The sequence below is a fragment of the Tachyglossus aculeatus genome, unplaced genomic scaffold, assembly GCF_015852505.1.
Source record: "Tachyglossus aculeatus isolate mTacAcu1 unplaced genomic scaffold, mTacAcu1.pri scaffold_155_arrow_ctg1, whole genome shotgun sequence".
Taxonomy (NCBI): domain Eukaryota; kingdom Metazoa; phylum Chordata; class Mammalia; order Monotremata; family Tachyglossidae; genus Tachyglossus; species Tachyglossus aculeatus.
This window is the reverse complement of record NW_024044878.1, coordinates 319,438-336,409: the sequence shown is the minus strand read 5'-3', so window position 1 is coordinate 336,409 and position 16,972 is coordinate 319,438.

The window sequence follows — 16,972 nt, the reverse complement described above, 5'->3', positions numbered from 1 at the left end:
CGGGGATCAACCCAGAGTAGCAACATGAGAAGCAGCGTCGCTTAATGTCAAAAGCACAGACTTGGGAGTCAGAGGAGGTGGGTTCTAATCCCGACTGTGCCACTTGTCTGCTGTGTGACCTTGGGAAAGCCACTTAACTTCTCTGGGTCTCAGTTACCTCATCTGGAAAATGGGGATTAAGACTGTGAACCCTACGTGGGACAACCTGATTACTTTGTATCTACCCCAACGCTTAGAACAGTAATGAACACGTAGTAAGCGCTTAACAAATGCGATTATTATTATTATTGTTATTATTATTTTTATTAGTTTGGGAGGGGCTGAGGGGTTCTGAGAACGGGGTGATGGGAAAGCATCACTGATACTGGCTTGGTGGATACGACGGGAAAATCCGTGGTTTCAGAAGGCACAGGAATTAGCCTAGGGTTCTTCCTGTTCTATAGCAGAGCTGAGACACTGTACGAAACTGAGGTGAGGAGGTCATTGCATTCTCTCCTCTGAATGGCCCTGTCTCTTTCAAAATATTTCAGTGATGAAAAATGGATAAATAATCTGTCAGCCCACATTTCTTCCTCCCCACTTCCAGTCCATCAGATCACAGCTTTCCCCATTTTCAAAACCCCTCCGTCATCCCACTACTTCCAGGATGCCTCGCACTCTTCACTTTTCTTCTCCCTATGTCATCTTCTCCCAACTACCAATCAGCATCTTAGACCACTTCTCCATTTTGCCACTCACACCCACCATTATAGTTTTGTTCATAGTGGCTATTATAAAATGTACTCTTTAAGCACATAGTCATCGATTTACCATTTTTCCATTCTCTTCTTCGTTCTCTGATAATTTAGTTCTGTGTCTATCTCCTCTGTTAGATTTTAATCCCTTAGAAAGCAGGGATAGTGTTCAATTTATTTTCATCTCTCTGAAGGATTCACTTCAGTACTTTACAACCAGGATGCATTCAAAAAATACCATTGATTGATGGATGGATGGATTGATAGATGTATACATGGATGCGTTGTTCAATGGATGGATGGATGGAAGGATGGATAGATGGATGGGTGGATTAATAGATAGATGTATGGATGCGTTGTTGGATGGATGGAAGGATGGATGGAAGGATGCATGGATGCATGGATGTGTTGGATGGATGGATGGATGGATGGATGGATAGATGTTTGGATGGATGGATGGGTAGATTGTCTGCTGTGTGACCTTGGGCAAGACAATTCACTTCTCTGTGCCTCAGTTATCTGTAAAATGGGGATTAATACTGTGAGCACCTTGTGGGATAGGGACTGTGTAAAAGATGATTAGCTTGTATCTGCCCGAGCACTTAGTACAATGCCTGGAACATAGTAAGCGCTAAACATATGCCACTATTATTATGACTATAGATAGATGGATGGGTGTATGGATGGATGGATGGATAGACAAACGGATGGGTGAACAGACAGACAGATGGACGGATGGATGGACGCATGGATTGGAGGCAAGTATTTGATCAGTCAAATTCATTCATTCGTTCATTCAATCGTATTTCTTGAGTGCTTAATGTGTGCAGAGCAGTGTACTTAGCGCTTGGAAAGTACTATTGAGCAACAAATAGACTTAATCCCTACCCACAACGGGCTCACAGTCTGGAAGCGGGGAGATAGGCATCAAAACAAACAGGCTGTCAAATGTGGGCGACAGTTTCCATGATTGCGTCCCTTCTCCCTTGTCACCCTCTCTTTTTTTGATTTTCATAACCGCCATGAGTGATCTTAAAATTCATAGAATTACTGTTACTATCAACAGTAGTATCAAGATTATAATTATTAAATTTATTAAGGATTTACTTGCAAAAGACTGCCAAGTGCTGGAGTAGAAACAAACTAATCAGATCAGACACGTTTCTTGACCCACAGGGGCTCAGGCTGTAAGAGAAAGAGAGCACATGTTGAATCCCGATTTTACAGAGACCCAAAGAGGGTATGTGGTTGGACCAAGGTCATACACCAAGCCGGTGGCAGAACAAGGCAGACCTTACAAATCTCATGACTCCCAGCCACAAGCTGATTCCACTAAGCCTTTATGCCCCCCAAGCAATCACTTGTCATTCATTCATTCAATCATATTTATTGAGTGCTTACCGTGTGCAGATCACTGTACTAAGCGCTTGGAAAGTACAATTCAGAATTAAAAGAGACAATCCCTGCCCACACCGAGCTTACAGTCACACACAGCTTATCAGCCTCTGTCCCAGCCACTGACAAATCTTCAGACGCTGGACTTCCTCTTTGGACATCTCTTTATATCGCTACCCCCACGGTCAGAACCCTGATGAGGAATTAGATAGCAAAAGGAAACAGACATTTTTGTCTCTTAGAGGAGGAAGGAGGAATCTCCCCTTTAGGACTCTCTGTGGTGTATGAAGGCACAGACTCCGGCTAGGGTAATCACGAAATCGTTTATTGGGTTAAGCAGCAAGACTTTTATATCTTTCAGTCACATTCTGCATTTTTCCATGTTCCTGTGTTTATAGCTAGCACAGCAATTCTGTAACCTTCAAGGCCAGTAACAAGTAACACACGTCTATGCAAGGTCGTAAGGCCGATAACAAGTAACTCCTGACAGTACAAGGCTGTGATAACAGGGACCAGCCTTTTGGCCACAGCTCTCCTCTCGGTTCCTTGTTTATTTGGCCCTGCTGTTCCCCATATCTTCCCCTCCTTTGTTTATGACTATACCATTAATAAGCAACGCAAGGGAAATATAAAGGTAAGATTGTTACGTAGTGAATCTAATGAAGAGAAACAATTCCCATACCATACGTTGGTCAGGTTAATAGAGTAAGTGTGGTTACAGTGGCTTATGCTAGCCACTTGTACCATCAACAGACGTAGGGATGCGAAGTGCAAATCATAATTGGATCAGTTCGTAACTGTGTAGCGTTAGCAGTATGAGTAGGCAGGGTGAGATTCCATAAGGCAGGATTAATAAACGTGAAGCCTAAACGCCAAATTCCCATATGTAATGGGGAGGCGGTGTTGTAGGTGGGCATATAAAACTGTAAAAGGGGCCCATCCAGCCCACCGCCATGCCAGGATACACTGCGGTTAAGGATGCCGAACCCAACAGAGTGGTTGCTCCCCGGGTCCCACAAAACCCCATGAGGGCCCCAGTCCAAAATATTTCCCGTAGTTCCATTGACGCTAACAGGATCAGGACCGAGCCCGAGACATAGCTGCCAGTTTATCCGTGCGTTGTTTGCGAGTGGGTCCTCCGTACAACGGGGCAAGTCGGAGGTATATACCCCACGTCCGTCAAGTTGTGGAGAGACGATGCTCCAGACACATCCGGGATGCTTATTAAAGTGTAATTATTTGTTCCACGTTTGTCCCTCACTATCAGGTGTTGCTGAGGCGACACCGGAATACAGCCGATGTCGCTGTCATTACTAGTTGTCAGACAAAGGGGTGGAAGGTCAGTTACAAACTCAGTATTGCTGAGAACAAAAAAACTTGTATTGTTAGGCCCTCCGTCTATCGCCGGGGGCATCCATACCCCACCTATCCATTCAGTGTCATTATTCCCGATAGGTGGTGTAGGATCCCACCAGGCTATAGGTTTGAAGATAGGTGGATCAAGAATATGTCCCCAGTAAGGACCATTCCCCGTGCCAGGCAGGCAAAGATTCCCCATTAGGCTTCAGATCATAAGCATTCTGACCGTGTTGAGCCCCGCATCAGGGGGCGCCGCCTGGGCTACCGTACGTTGTTGCGCCAGGGCAAAGGCTAACATTTCAGCCTTAAACTGCTCAGAGCCAACATTCTGGCATGCCTTAATTAGGTCCGATAGCGTTTTTGCCTTGTTCCGCAGGGGATCTAAGGCCTTCCTGCAATCGACATTGGCATTTTCAATTGCCAATTGAAACAATAACAACCGCTGAGCCTCCTCCGAGTCAATCTGACGCTGTATGGCAGTTTGGAGCTTATCCGGAGACGTAACATAAGGCTCCTGAGCACCCTGATGGACGGCAGCAAAAGAGGTCTCTCTCGCCGACCCGCATGAGGGACTTATTTCAGCGCCTTCATGGTTAAGGAGGCAGCCTGGGTAAAGGCCACCCGGTTTAATTGAACCTGTGCTTGGGGCGTGGCAAACCGCCCTTGCCCTACTAACTCATCCACTACAAGGTTAATATTGTTAGCAAGATTATCCATAACTTGCAGGGTAACAGCTTCCCGATACTCAGAGCCCCACACAGAGTACTGTGTCGGGCTAAGCAACAAACGCAGCAAAGTGGCCCAGTCATGGGGTGTCATAATATACGATTCAGAGACAACCACTATTAGATTCATTGTGTAGGAGGACTGTAACCCATAATCGCGAACACTTTTCCGCAACTCCTTAATCAACTCATAAGGGAGAGAGTCATACTGAGCCGGCCGCCCGGGATGATACACCACCGGCATCGCTTTCAGTAGCTGTACATACCCTCGGCGCAGTGCCTCCTTCCGGCAGCCCGAAAGGGCCCCGGCATAGGCGGGCTGCGCCGTAGCAGGCGCAGCATATACATACGGCGGCGCAGCAGACAAAGGGCGAGCAAGGGGGGAGGGTGAACGATCGACGAACGGGATACTGCCTGCAGGCGCTGGGTCTGCAAAAGGTCCTTTGCTGTGGGTGCGGCAGCAGCCTTCGTTGTAAGAGGGGGCAAAGGCGGGTATAGATCAGATCCCTTCTTCGAGTCTGCAGTCCCAGAGTCAGAAGGATCGCCAGAGTCATTATGATCCTGGTCCCGATACAGGTCCTCGGGATCCGGAACAGTAGCGTACACCGGCTCCAATTCTTTTGTTGGTGACAAAACTTCAAAGGACAGGGGGTCCTCCTGATCACTCCCTGCCCCCAAGTCGTGTGCCGCCAGCGCCCCTTGCAACACCCGTTCAGCGGGATGCAGCACCCGCAGCGCCGTAAAAACAGTTCTCCATGTAATCAGTACCCCTTTGGGTAGGGGCTGGGACAAGCTTTCACGAGTCTGTAGCTCCTGGCCCACCTTTTGCCATAAGGTTAGATCATAAGAACCACCTTCAAGGAACCATGTACAATGATCCCGAATCCATACTAATAACTGGACCAGTGGTATGGGTTGCACCTTAAACCCTTGCTCCTTTAAAATACGTGGCAAAATCTCAAGCTGCAACTTCTGCTCTCTCGTGGCTGATTACCCCATGCTGTCATTTCTTCCGCGGCTGCTCACCTGTCCGTCCTGCGAACGGTGATGTCCTAACGTCTCCGGCCGGAGCTTTTACGAACTCATATCCTCCGTCCAGTCACGGGCACACCACCGGATCGTAAATTCAGACTTCGAGTCCCGATTCGGGCGCCATTTGTGGTGTATGAAGGCACGGACTCCGGCTAGGGTAAGCACGAAATCGTTTATTGGGTTAAGCAGCAAGACTTTTTTATCTTTCAGTCACATTCTGTATTTTTCCATGTTCCTGTGTTAATAGCTAACACAGCAATTCTGTAACCTTCAAGGCCAGTAACAAGTAACACCCGTCTATGCAAGGTCGTAGGGCCGATAACAAGTAACTCTTGACTGTACAAGGCTGTGATAACAGAGACCAGGCTTTTGGCCACAGCTCTCCCCTCGGTTCCTTGTTTACTTGGCCCTGCTGTTCCCCACAACTCTCCCCAGGGCGGCCTTCATTACCCAGTTCCTCAGGCTGTACATGACCCCGGGGGCTCAGGGCCAGGGACACCATGGTGTAGAACACAGACAGCAGCAGGCCCAGGGTCGAGGTGGAGTCTGACACGGGCTTGAGGTAGCCAACGGCTCCAGTAGAGAGGAAGACAATGATTAAGGCGAGGTGAGGAAGAGAGGTGGAGAAGGTTTTGGCCCGGCTTTCGGAGGCCGGCCTCAGCACGAACTGGAAGATCTGCACATAGGAGATGATGATGAAGATGAAGCAGACGACACCTAAAGCTACCCCACCGGTGACGGTCACATCGGTGGCACCGTGGTCTTTGGAGCAGGAGGTATTCAGGAGGGAGGTGAGGTCACAGAAGAACTTCTGGACAATGTTGGACCCACAGAAACTCAGGGAGAATGTCGAAGCTGAATAGAAGATCCCAAACAGCATCCCGCTGAGCCAGGAGGCAGCTGCCATCTTTTCACAGGCCGTGTTGGTCATGATGAGCTCATAGCGCAGGGGGTGGCAGATGGCTTTGTACAGCGCTCTGCACATAGTAAGCGTTCAATAACTACGATTGAATGAATGGCAGCGTAGCGGTCATAGGACAAGGCCATGAGGATGACCACCTCTGAAAAAGCAAACAAAACTACCAAAAAGACCTGGGCCACATAGCCCAGGAGGGAGATGTTTCTACGATTGGTCAGGGACATGACGATAGAGTTGGGGTTGGTGACAGAGATGTAGCAGAGGTCGATGACGAACAGGTTCCTGAGGAACAAGTACATGGGTGTGTGGAGACGCTGGTCGAGGATGGTAATGGCGAGGATGAGGAGATTCCCCGACAGGGCCGCCAGGTAGACCAGGAGGAACAGCGTGGCGTGGACCAGCAGCAGCTCCCGGATCTCCGAGAAACTCAAAAGGAGGAATTCCCTCATCGTGGAGACATTGGGCATTTTTGGAAGGCAGCAGTAACTTTCTGCATGTGATGAGGGAAGAGTCAAAGTTGGAGTCAATTGGTGGAATGAGTAAAGGAACTGACAAGACACTTGCTAATGATTCTCTATGGAGAGAAGACAATTATTGAATTCAAAATGATTTTTGAGTTCACCGTGGAGACATTGAACATTTCTGGGGAATGATGTCGACTCCGGCACAGGACGAGGAAGGGAAGATTGAATTTAGAGACATTGATGTTGGGGGTGAAGGAATAAGACTAAGTCAATCAATTCTTTTTATTGAATACCTACAGAGGGCACAGCATTAGTACATATGATCACTGCCCCCAAGAAGATTCCATTCTATTGGAAGCACCAAGCTACAAACCGTGTAGAAGCAGGGTGCACTACTGGGATGAACACAGTCCTGGGAGTCAGAGGACCTGGGTTCTAATCCCAACTCTACTAGTTTTCTGCTGCATAGCCATGAGAAGTTCTCTTTGCCTCCGTTTTCTGAATAGTAAAATTCATTCATTCAATCGTATTTATTGAGCGCTTACTGTATGCAGAACACTGTACTAAGTGCTTGGGAAGTACAAGTTGGCAACATATAGAGACGGTCCCTACCCAACAGCGGGCTCACAGTCGAAAATGTGGATTCGATACCTGTTTTCCCTCCTACTTAGACTGTGAGCCCACCTTTTAGACTGTGAGCCCACTGTTGGGTAGGGACTGTCTCTATATGTTGCCAACTTGTACTTCCCAAGCGCTTAGTACAGTGCTCTGCACACAGTAAGCGCTCAATAAATACGATTGATTGATTGATTGATTGATTACTTAGTCTGTGAATCCCCTATGAGACATAGACTGTGTTCTTCTAGATTGTCCTGAATCTCCCCCAGCATTTAATACTTTTCTTGGAATATAGTAAGCACTTAATACATATCAAGAGTATAATTTTTGGTTGGAAGACTGAAACTAAAATGAATAGTGGGTAGGAGAGGTCAGAGAACATAAAGATATGAACATGAATGTAATGAAATTTTTCAGTGGTTTTAGAGTCAAACAGGAAGTGCATTTATACATAGATTCATCCATTTAATGGAAAGAGGATGAGCCTGGTAGACAGAAAGACCTGGATTCTAATCCTCTCTCCACCCTTTGTCTGTTGTATAACCCGGAGAAAGTCACTAACCTTTTCTGTGCCTCAGTTACCTCACCTGTAAATTGGGGATTATGACTGAAAGCACCATGTGGGGCATGGACTGTGTCCAACCTGATGAGCTTGCATCCACCCTAGTGCTTAGTACAGTATCTGGCATATAGTAAATACTTAACGATACCATAAAACAAACAACAAAAATAAAACCCACATATACACCAAGCTGATTCCATTTGCCGACATATCTGCATTCACACTTGTCCACACACAAACACAAGCATAACTCGTCATTCCTTCCCTAAAGCATCGCTCAGCCTACAGCTCTCCTCTTCTCAAACTCCTCTCATGACAAGTTCATGAGACAAGTTCATCATTCATCACGTCTTCTAATGTCTCAAAGCAACTTTCCAGTTGTTACTTGCGATCGACTCTTCCGTTTCCATCCTAGCCTGGAACTCCCTCTCTTATCGACTCAAAATTGGAGAGAGCACAGTTCTTTCCGAATTCTGAGCACTACTAAAATCCCCTCCTCCTCCAACCATCTTCCACGATTCATTTCCCACTTCACCTAATTCAAGAGCGAATCAACTCATTTCCATCCTTACTTCCTGGAGAAATCATGAACTCAGGAGTTCTCTTCTTGAGTGTGAGCTCCTTGAGGGAATCATACACATCTACTGGCTCTGTTCTATTGTACTCTCCCAAGCATATCTTAGTGGGGGTCAGAAGACTTTTGTTCTAATCCTGCCTCTGTTCCTTTGCTGCTGTGGGACCTTGGACAAGTCGCTTCACTTCTCTGGACCTCAGTTTCCTCATCAGTAAAATGGAAAGCAATAATTGCATATCATCTTACATTCTTTTTTTCCTTCTAGACGGGGAAAGGAATGTGTCTGTTTCCGTGTTCGCAAGTGGATAGAGCAATCAATCAATCAATCAATCAATCATATTTATTGAGCGCTTACTGTGTGCAGAGCAGTGTACTAAGCGCTTGGGAAGTACAAGTTGGCAACATATAGAGACAGCCCCTACCCAACAGTGGGCTCATAGTCTAAAAAGGGGGAGACAGAGAACAAAACGAAAACATACTAACAAAATAAAATAAATAGAATAAATATGTCCAAGTAAAATAAATAAATAAATAAATAAATAGAGTTATAAATATGTACAAACATATATGCATATATACAGGTGTTGTGGGGAAGGGAATGAGGTAAGATGGGGGGATGGAGAGGAGGACAAGGGGGAGAGGAAGGAAGGGGCTCAGTCTGGGAAGGCCTCCTGGAGGAGGTGAGCTCTCAGTAGGGCCTTGAAGGGAGGAAGAGAGCTAGCTTGGCGGATGGGCAGAGGGAGGGCATTCCAGGCCCGGGGGATGACGTGGGCCGGGGGTCGATGGCGGGACAGGCGAGAACGAGGTACGGTGAGGCGATTAGCGGCAGAGGAGTGGAGGGTGCGGGGTGGGTTGTAGAAGGAGAGAAGGGAGGTGACGTAGTAGGGGGCGAGGTGATGGAGAGCCTTGTAGCCCAAGGTGAGGAGTTTCTGCCTGATGCGCAGATTGATTGGTAGCCACTGGAGAATTTTGAGGAGGGGAGTAACATGCCCAGAGCGTTTAGGAGCACGAGTTTAGAGCACGGGTTTAGGAGTCAGAAGGAGTCAGAAGGAGTCAGAAGGACCTCTGCCTCATGTCTGCTGTTGTGACCATGGGCAAGTCATTTAACTTTTCTGAAGCCTCAGTTACCTCATTTGTAAAATTGGGTAAGGGCTGTGAGCCCCATGTGGAACAAGGACTGTATCCAATTTGTTTAACTTGAATCTACCCCTGTGTTTTAATAGTGATTGGGACATAGTAAGACCTTAAGTAGTACTACTATGATTATTATTACTCTCCCAAGGGCTTAGTGCACATAGTAAGCGCTCAATAAATATTATTCATGATTGATTGCCTGATAGTAAATTATATTGTGTCAACATAGCTCTGTAGACGGGAAAATTCTTGAGGGCAGGGATTCCAACCTTTCCCACTATTTTTCTTCTCCCAACATTTGGGAAGAACTCTTACAGGGAGGAATTGCTGATAGTGCCAGTGGCTGTCCAAACCTGGTCACGCATTCTCAGCCCTGCCTGTCATTTACCCTCTGCAAGGGATTCTGGGAGGCACTGAATGCCAAAGTGACTGTTCACGTTGCTGACACTGTGCCGGAGCACCGTAGCCTAGCGGCTAGTTGGCATGATAGTGAGATCTGAGGAGAAAGGAGGAGAGGTTTGTGATGTTTGGGGATTACTGAACTGGAACACAACCCCCCTATTGCTAGCACCCCTTCCCTGATGGGGGCCGCCACCGTGGTCTGAACCCCTACTTAGACCCCAGACTGATTCCATCTCTTCCATCCTCATCCTCTTCTCCCCGCTCCTCCCCAGTTACCTGGTCACTCTCACCGGGGCATCGTGAGGCTGGGGATCCCTTACCTCTGCAGGGCTGGGCTGGTCCCCTCTTTTCCCTCAGACTCATGGGTTCAGTCAGCCAGGAAGGAACACAGAGGAGCCCACAGTGCCTCTCCTCTCTCCCTCAGACCTTGAGAAGCTCTCCAGACGGGGTCCCGTCCCTGTTGATAAAGCAGGAGCAATTCTGAGGGAGATCCCTGGAGGATGGCTCGGGCCCTGCCGAGGGACCTCGTGGCCTAGACAAGCCAAGCACCCTCTGGTCACGTGGTTCCTGAGAATCCTAGGTGACAAGGGGGCGTCCCTGCAGCATCAGCGATGGTGCTGGCCCTCGGGGCTCCCATGAAAACAGTGGCATCTGCATCTCAGTGTCCCAACGGTTTCTGTTTTCAACGACAGTCTTGAGCCACTGTGAATGGTTTCACATTTGCCTAATTCAGAACCTGAGGCACTCAATCTGTCAGTCAATCAGCCATCTGTAACTTTTTCTTATGGCCTTTGTGAAGTGCTTACTTTATATCAGGAATGATACTAAGTGCTGGAGGTGTTACAAGCTAATCAGATTGGACAGAATCCATATCCCCCGTGGGGTTCACATATCAATCCCCATTTTACAGATGAGGGAACTGAGCACGGGGAAGTTAAGCGACCCCTACGAAGGTCACACAGCAGACGAGTGGTGGAACCGAGATCAGAACCCATGTTTATTTGAATCCCAGGCCCTTGCCTTACCCACTAGGCAACACTGATTCTTCTGACTTGTCCTGACTGCGAATCCGTTGAAGCTCTGTTCATACTGACTATATAAACTGTACACTTGAATCAAGTGTTCATCCACTTTCTCTTCTTTTGCTTCTCTCCTTCCTCCTCTATATAATTTATTCTATGTCTATCTCCTCATTAGATCATAATCTCCTGGAGAGAAGGAACAATGAAATTTTATCTCTTGTCAACTCTCCTGAGAGCTTACTACAGTGCTTTGCATCCAGGCTGTCATCACTAAATACCATTTAATAACAACAATAATAATAGTAATAATTATGGTCTTTGTTAAACGCTTACTATGTGCCAAACATTCATTCATTCAATCGTATTTATTGAGCGCTTACTGTGTGCAGAGCACTGTACTAAGCGCTTAGGAAGTACAAATCGGCAATATATAGAGACGGTCCCTACCCAACAACGGGCTCACAGTCTAGAAGACGGACTCACAGTCGAGAAGAGTACAGAGCCCTTCATCAGATGTTGGGGACAGCTAGGAGAAGAAGAACTCATGGCCCCTGTACAAGAGGAGTAAACAATCTAAAGAAATGAGGTTTTCAACTTTATGCAACATTTTCTGAGCCCTGGGCTCTTGTCAATCAAGAGCTTTTACTGAAGGAATATTGTGCACAGAACACTGTACTAATCAATCAATCCGTGGTATTTATTGAGCATTCACTGTACTCAAAGAGCCCTGTCCTAAGCTCTTACAGCTGGTAGACATATTCCCTGCCCACATAGAGCTCACAGCCCATACGGGGAATCTCTGCCCTCAAAGGATGCACAGGCAGGTATGTGCCTGTCTCAATCAATGAACTGGAGCGAGACATAAAAGACACCCTCCCCCATCCACTTTTCCAAGGCACCGAAGCCGGCAAGGGGAGTCAAAGACATTATCTCTTCACAGTAAAAATTCTACATGTGATTCTCTATGGTTTAACTCTGGAAACCTCTCTTCATAATCACAATTAATAATATTAATGATGATGGTAATAATATTCACGATGATGGTAATAATAATAGTGTTTGTTAAGCGCTTATTATGTGTTATTCATTCATTCAATCATATTTATTGAGAGCTTTACTACCAGGCACTGTACTAAGCGCTGGGGGGGATACACGTAAATCGGGTTGGACACAATCCCTGTCCAAAATTGGTTTCACAGACCCAATCCCCATTTTAGAGATGATGCAACTGAGGCTCAGAGAACTGAAGTGACTTGCCCAAGGTCACACAGAAGACAAGTGGTGGAGCCAGGATTAGAACCCATGACCTTCTGACTCACAGGTCAATGCTCTGTCCACTACACCATGCTGCTTCCCTGGTACTTATTAAATGCTGATCATGTACTGAACACTATGCTAAACACCAAAACAGATATAAGATAGTCAGAAACGATTCTATCCCTAGCCCACACAGGACTCACCACCTAAGAGAGAGTGAGAGAGACTAGGCATTTTATAACCATTTTACAAATGAGAAAGCTGAGAGACAGAGAAAGAAAATGACATGCCTATAATCAAGTTGTTGTGGGCAGGGAATCTGTCTTTTCACTATTATATTGTACTTTCCCAAGGGTTTAGTAGAGTGCCCCGGACCCAATAAAAGCTCAATAAATATGACTGAATGAAGTAGCATTGTCAGGACTAGAATTGAGCTCTCCTGACTGCTGGTTCCGTGCACACCACCACTGGCTGGTCTCAGACTGGTTGCTCGGATGTTAGGAGAGGGAAATACGTACCCTTAAGACCATGTCCTCTTTCGAGCAGGAATCTTTAAAAAATATCACCTTTGTAATCTTCTTGATATCCGGATCCTCATCTGGGTCCTCATCCTCATCCTGATACGGGCACATTCGTTCCTTCGTTTTATTGAGAGCAATAATCTAAAGAACATACAGTCAAATACTGTTCTGAGTGCTGGAGTAGGCACAAGGTAATCAGGTTGGGCACAGTCTCTGTCCCATACGGGGCTCACAGTCTCAACCCCATTTTACAGATGACAGGAACTGAGACACAGAAAATGAAGTGCCTTGCCCAAGGTCACATGGCAGACAAGTAGCAGAACCTGGATTAGAACATACTACCTCTGATTTACAATCCCGTGCTCTGAAAGGAAGGAAGGAAGGAAGGAAGGAAGGAAGGAAGGAAGGAAGGAAGGAAGGAAGGAAGGAAGGAAGGAAAAATGGATTGATGAGAGAGGATGGATTTGACAAAACAAATGAATGTGCAGTCATCCATTCTTCACTTCTCCCATACCACCTCCTATTATCCAACTTTCATTCCCACCCCCAGATTCTTGCTAAAAAGCATATCATTATATTTTCATAGTCATTACTAATAAGGAGATAATTATTGTGTTTATTAAGAGGTTTTGTGCCTAAATTGTTTCACTTGCTGGAGTAGGAACAAACGAATCAGTTCAGACACAATTCCAGTTGCACTGGGGCTCAAAGTATAAGAAGAGAGATCCTAGGGATGTTAAGTCACTGCCCCTAGGTCAAACAGCAGTCCAGTAGCAGAGCTGGCATCAGAGCTCGTCTCAATCAATCAGTCAATTATATTTATTGAGCACTTACTTTAGGCCATGATAAAATCAAAACAAATTATAGTATTTGTTAAACACTTGCTAAGTGCCAAGCACTTCTCTAAGTACTGGGGTAGATACAATGTCATCTGGTTGTCCCATGTGGGGTTCAGAGTCTTAATCCCCATTTTACAGATGAGAAAACTGAAGGCGAAGGTAAGTGACTCGCCCAAGGTCACACAGAGACAAGTGGCAGAGCAGGGATTAGAACAGCCCCCGAACTGGATTTACTATACTAAGCAAGTGGGAGATTCCTGTTTAACAGAGTTGTTAAGCACATTCCCTGTCCACAATGAGTTTACAGTCTATAGGGTCTCCCCTTCCTTTAGGCCATGATACCTCTCCAAAAATGGATTGTCAGTCATACTTCAGTGTTAGCAGCCTCCCTCCCAGACTTTGACAATTCATCAACATCCAGCGTTTTCTGTAACCCTGTAGAGTAGCTAGGTATCTGGCTAGGTTCAAGGGCAATTCCAAGTTTAAGTGGTGGGGTGAGATTATTTGCACAAGGAAGGAGACATTTTGTCCCAGAGCGGAGGTTGTGTAAGTCACTTTGGACTTTAGGATTCTGCCCATGGCGGCCTTCATGTCTCGGTTCCTCAGGCTGTAGATGAGGGGGTTCAGGGCAGGGGGCACTACCGTATACAACACGGACACCAGCAGGTCCACGATCTGAAGGCGGCTTGATGTAGACAAATGCACCTGCAGAGAGGAAAACAGTGACGACGACGAGGTTAAGCAGACAGGTGGGGAAAGCTTTGGCCCGGCTCTCGGCAGCCGACATTCTCAGCACGGCTCGGAAGTTGGGCACATACGAGACGGAGGTGGGAATGAAGCAGACGGCAGCTAAGGCTGTCCCAAAAGTTACAGTCGTGTCGACGGCTCAGGTGATCTTCCGCAGAAGGGGAACGTCCAGGCAGAAGTGGGGGACGGTGTTGGACGCGCAGACGGACAGGAAAAACGTCCCGGTTGAACACATTGCTGCCAACAGGCCCCCGTGGAGCCAGGAGGCGGCTGCCGTCTTCCCATAGGTCCCTCCAGCCTTGATGACCTCGTAGCTCAGGGGGAAGCAGATGGCGGCGTAGGGGTCGTAGGAGATCACCGTGAGGACCGACAGCTCTGAGCCGCCAATCCAGACCATGGAGAACAACTGGACAGCACAGCCCTCTAGGGAGATGCATATCTTGTTGATCAGGGAGTTGTGGATGGAGTTGAGGACGGTGACAGAGATGTAGCAGAGGTTGATGAGGGACAGGCTGCCGAGGAAGAAGTAGAGAAGCAGCGTAGCTCAGTGGAAAGAGCAAGGGCTATGGAGTCAGAGATCATGGGTTCAAATCCCGACTCCGCCAATTGTCAGCTGTGAGCAAGTCACTTCACTTCCCTGTGCCTCAGTTACCTCATCTGAAAAATGGGGATTAAGACTGTAAGCCCACCGTGGGACAACCTGATCATCTTGTAACCTCCCCAGCTCTTGGAAGAGTGCCTTGCACATAGTAAGCAATTAATAAATACCATCATTATTATTACATGATGGGGTGGAGGCATCACCTAGGTAGGTGATGCCGACGATGACATTCCCCGTCAGGGCCGACAGGTAGACCAGGAGGAACAGCGCGGCGTGGACCAGCTGCAGCTCCCCGATCTCTGTTAATCCCAGGAGCAGGAATTCTGTCTTCACGGTGACATTGGTCATTTTCTGGGAATTGAAGTTGACTGCCTAAGGACGTTTAGAAAAGATAGGGATGGGAATAATATTCCAGGGAAAAGTGCACAGGAGAGGAGAAAATCTCTGGGTTGGAGGGAATCCCGGGGGGTTTTATGGTAATTTTACGCGGTCACTATATTCCAGACAGCGTACTAAGGACTGGAGTAGATAGAAACTAATCAGCTTGTTCATCACCTCCAATCAACCTGCCTTGGTTCAGGACGGCACTGAAACCATTGCTGCTTCTAGAGGTCTATTCCATTTGTAAACATCTGCAAGGATTGTGGTCACACAATTCTACATAATTGGAGAAGCAGCACAGCCTAGTGGAAAGAGGATGGTCCTGGGAGTCTAGGGGACCTTGGTATAATCCCGGCTTTGCCACTTTCCTGCTGGGCGACCTCAGGCAAGTCACGTAACTTTTCTGTTCCTTGGCTTCCTCATCTGAAAAATGGGGTTTAAGACAATGGGCCCCAGCGAGCCCAATACAATCTGATTATATCATATCTACTCCATCACTGAGTTTGGTGTTTGGTGCATGGTAATCACTTAACAAATACCATTATTATTATTATTATTAAGAAAGAAGAGAAAAAATTTTGTTATATCCTGGGCTTATATTGAAATTTCCCTTCCCTGCCCCTCACCTTTCCTCTGTTCCTCTGCGGAGTCACCGGGCCTGTCCGAGGCTGGGGAGCATCGACCTCTGCTGAGAGAAAGTCTCACTCCATCTTGTCGGTCCTGGACGCTGGTGGGGGTGACACGAAGGTCTAGGTGAGGGTTGAGAACTGTCAGGATCCTACCTCCCCCTCTCGGCTCTCCGGATGGCTGCGCCATTCCCTCAGAAGATGGCCGGGTTATTTCCTGGAGATTCCCCGTGGGAGGAGGGGCCCGGGGCTCTGCTAAAACACCTGACCGCCTGGGAATCTCGGAAGACCGGGGTCGTGGGCTTTCTGTGGTCCCGGCCCCCAAAACCTAAATAACTGTTCATTCCCGTGTGGCTCGCACTCTACGACTTCTTCCTAGAACATCCTCAACGGGCTCATCATTCTCTTTCCATTTTTCCTCTCCTCCTCCCCATCCCCCCCCCCGCCCTACCTCCTTCCCCTCCCCACAGTACTTGTATATATTTGTACAGATTTATTACTCTATTTATTTTACTTGTACATATTTACTACTCTATTTGTTAATGATGTGCATATAGCTGTAATTCTATTTATTCTGACGGTTTTGACACCTGTCTACATGTTTTGTTTTGTTGACTGTCTCCCTCTTCTAGACTGTGAGTCCATTGTTGGCTAGGGACCGTCTCTATACGTTGCCGACTTGTACTTCCCAAGCGCTTAGGACAGTGCTCTGCACACAGTGAGCGCTCAGTAAATACGATTGAATGAATGAATGAATAATAGCTTTCTGTTTCAACTCTGTGCATTGGAGATATATCGTGGTAAGGAGAATAGGCTCACTAGCCCATTTGGTTAGTCGTGGTTGTATCCAATATTCAGATTGACATGGCAAAGGAAAAAAAGACAGAAAAGGTCCCCAAGATTTCATTCCAGTTTTGACACTGAATTGCTGTGTGTCACAGGCACCTGTAACGTTGTTGAAAAGTGTAACGTCCTGGTGTGCAAAGAATGGACCTTGGACTTCTGTTGTACTTCAATTTGATTGATTGATTGATTGAATTAATACTTAAATATTGAAGTA